Source organism: Nicotiana attenuata, unplaced genomic scaffold, assembly GCF_001879085.1.
Source record: "Nicotiana attenuata strain UT unplaced genomic scaffold, NIATTr2, whole genome shotgun sequence".
NCBI classification, from domain to species: domain Eukaryota; kingdom Viridiplantae; phylum Streptophyta; class Magnoliopsida; order Solanales; family Solanaceae; genus Nicotiana; species Nicotiana attenuata.
The window spans coordinates 87,068-90,833 of NW_017672294.1; positions in this window are offsets into that span (position 1 = coordinate 87,068).

The window sequence follows — 3,766 nt, forward strand, 5'->3', positions numbered from 1 at the left end:
GGGGACTAATGTATATTTAATTTCTAAACCGATACTTTTTCTAAATGAAAAATGTAAGGAGTACTAAGTTAATATTTGAAAAAAAATGATATGTTTTTTATTTCTAAACTGATACTTTTTCTGAATCAAAATTGTAGGGAGTACTGATTTAATATTTGAAGAAAAAAATGAATGTGTTGTTGATTTCTAAACCGATACTCTTTCTGAATTGAATTTGTATAACTAAAACGACAATTAAACTGAATTACACCATTTAAACTAAAGAGTAAGTTATAGCAAGAAATAAAGAAGGTTCAATTTGGTTCCATGACTATAGTAATTGTAACATCCCAGACTTTAGACAGAATCTCACATGGGCAAAACACAAGAGAGATGTTGGGTATATAAGTTAACTAGCCTTAGACCCTAGAGGCGCGTTTTAAACCCGTGAGGGCCAAGGCCTAGAGCGGACAATATCACTAGCGGCTGAGTTGTTACAGATGGTATCAGAGCCATAAGAAGGGGTGTATGTAACACTCAGACTTTAGACAGAATCCCACATCGCCAAAACTCAAGAGAGATGCTGGGTATATAAGTTAATAAGCCTTAGACCCTAGAGACACATTTTAAACCCATGAGGGCTTAGATCCAAAACGGACAATATCACTAGCGGACTGGACTGTTAAAGTAACTGCTACAATGTGAATGATTATGGTTGAGAAGAGATGAGGGATCAAAAGAAGGAAGGTGGTAAAAGGCAGAAAGGAAAGGAGCTTAATTAGCAAGCTAGCTGGAAGAGAAATTGGGTCATTTTGGAAGGTTGCACTTAAATTTGGGCACATGGAAACAAAAGGCTGTCTATTTTGGTTTTGCACTCTTAGCGGGGGGATATGCCTTGATTGTCCCAAACCATAGTTGTCCCACACTATAATCTTGTCTTGTTATTACCAAGACATGTCGGGGCCATTCCCATTCTCATTGGTCCACCTCATCCATGCCTCTCTAGATTATACTCCTCAGCTTAACTATAGTACCTACGTATCTCATGTTTGTTTCAGTTTCTTTTTAAATTCTAGTTGATGGAAATTTGGAGACTAGATCCTTTCAACTAAGATAAAAGTATATACAATCCCTTTTGTAGCAGAAGATAAAAGATTCGTTCTTCCTTTTTCTCCATCTTTGGTACCGTACATGGAATTTGAGATATAACGTATGTTTATCTTGCAATAGTACATAAGCCGATTCTGAATTTTAAATTTATGGGTTCATACAGAAATCTCAAGTTAATATACAATAATAATTGAATTAGCGGATTGAGTTTCGAGCTAAATATTCTTATATATTTAATAAATTTTTTAATATAAATACATGAGCTAGGCAAAAGTTACTTGGATTCATGGAAACCCATAACTAATGCACTGGATCCGCCCCTGCCCACACATGAGGAGATGTGCTGATACATATCGTAATTAATTGAGGATAACGTAATTTTTTTTTTGGATTATTTAAATTTGTAAAAAAGATAGTCACACACTTCAATAAATGACCAAATATTTTTTTACGTTGCACTTCCTAATTGTTTGTTTTGAAACCTAATATTAGAGGCCAACTTAAAAGCAATGTCGCTCGACATAGGGAAATAATAATGGAAGTCTAAAATTAAGCAATGCATATATAATACATGATAGGGAGTTGTAGACAGCGCAATAAGTAGCAATTCCTCCTACGTTGGTTTAGACCTGAAAATTTCCTCATGCAAGCTAAGGCTGATCAAAATTTGGACCATCCAAAGAGAAGTCTTGAACGTGATGGCACGTGCTTTTTATTAGGAAAGAAGCATTAATTTGGAGATGTTGCATTTGGCCACTGAAGTGGTTAGTCTATTAAACATGTGAAAACTATAGCCATTTGGTCTTTTTGGGTATTTTCTAAATCAAGACCTTACAAGGAAACAATTGTTGATCTCCTGATCTTGTCTAGCTATTGAAATCTGCAATATTAATTCTACTGCTGTAACTTAAAAGGTAATGAATATCATTTGTCTGAAAATCGAATCACACGTAAAGAAAATATTCAAACGGTACCATGATTTTAACCACATGCATCACCTTGTAAGTTCACTCCAGTAATCAATTCATCAATTGATAGTAGTACTAGTGATTGTTATTTTAAAAAATAACAATGTAGAAAGGAGGAAAATGGATTTAGTATAGTATGCGTTTGGACATAAAAATTATAGTTTTTGAAAAAAAGTAGTTTTTGGAGTTAAGTTGAAAAATAGTATTTGGAATTTGAAATTATGTTTAGACATGCATTTTACACGTTCAAGAAATAGTAGTGCTTAATTATTATCAGTCGCGTTGACGTTCTTGATTTTTTTGACACGTGTGTGTACAATGGGTTGAATTATTACTCCCTCCGGTCCAAAATAAGTGATTTTTTGGATGTTTTCACACAGATTAAGAAATCCACCTTTTAGCATTAATTAGCAATGAAATTGATCATATTAACCTTTACTATCTCACATAAACATTCCTAACACATATTCCAACACTATTTACTCCAAGGACAATGTAGGAAAAAAATAATTAATTCATTCTTGAAATCTGAAAAAATCACTTATTTTGGACCACAAGAAAAATGCCAAAAAATCACTTATTTTGGACAGGAGGGAGTATTAAGTGAAATGACATGCATGTGTGAGACGCAAAGCCTTCGGTAATGTTAATTAGGCCTATTATGTGACAGTATGAGTGTCGTGCTTGTTCCACTCTACAGCTCTAGTGGACGAGACGTGCAGACTATATAATTAATAAGAAACACTAATCGAGAGTTTCAACCTTCGTTTTTTTTTATTTTTTTGTTTACTTAAAAAGAAAGTCCTACAACAGTAAGCAAATCCCTATTTTTCTGGATTACTGAATTTCCTTAAAATTACTAGATTTTTGTTTATAGTATTAACAGTTGCTTTGTCAATCCTCCTCTTAATTTTTCCTCCCTTCTTAGTTCGTACGTAGCTTTCGTGTTGTTTAAAGTAATTTAGTGTCATTTTTTTTCATTTTACATAAATTGAAAGAAGTCCGTGTTGAAATTAATTTCCTTTATCAATGTCATCCGTGTTGAAATTAAGATCCTTATCTGCGTAGTACGTTTTCAGATTTTTTAAAAAATAATTATTCCTAATTAATGGTTTTTCTTTTCGCTAAACTATATACGAAATTTGTACAGGATTAGCATTTAGTTTAGCACCTTAAAAACGTAAATTTATGTTACCTTTTCTCACGCTAATAGCCCCTTTTCTCCATCAATTTATGAAGAGATTTATGTGTTAACAGTAGAACAGTGCTAAATCTCAAAAGGGGGAAGACAGAAAATGGAGCGAAAATGAGAGGAAACTGATATTGTATAGTCGCTCTTAAATTAATAACAGAAAAATATAATTTTTTATATATTTTTTGAGTATATATACATTTATGTATGGTATATATAAAAAATATACATTATATATTTATATGGCTATTAGATATGAATAGTTTCTGTTGGAAACCTGAATTTGAAACCAGAAAATTAGAGAAGCAGAGAAACATTAGTTTAATAAACAAAAACAGAAAAAATAATTCCGAGCCCACTGAATGCACAATGTGTCCTTAAGGAATTTAATCCCCTCACTGTTGCCCAAGGTATACGGATTAATTCCTCCCAGGATAGAACGGAATAACTATTCTGTGATAGCGGCACTTCAAATCACAGAACTTCAGCGAACTCAACAAACGGAGCAAATCACACT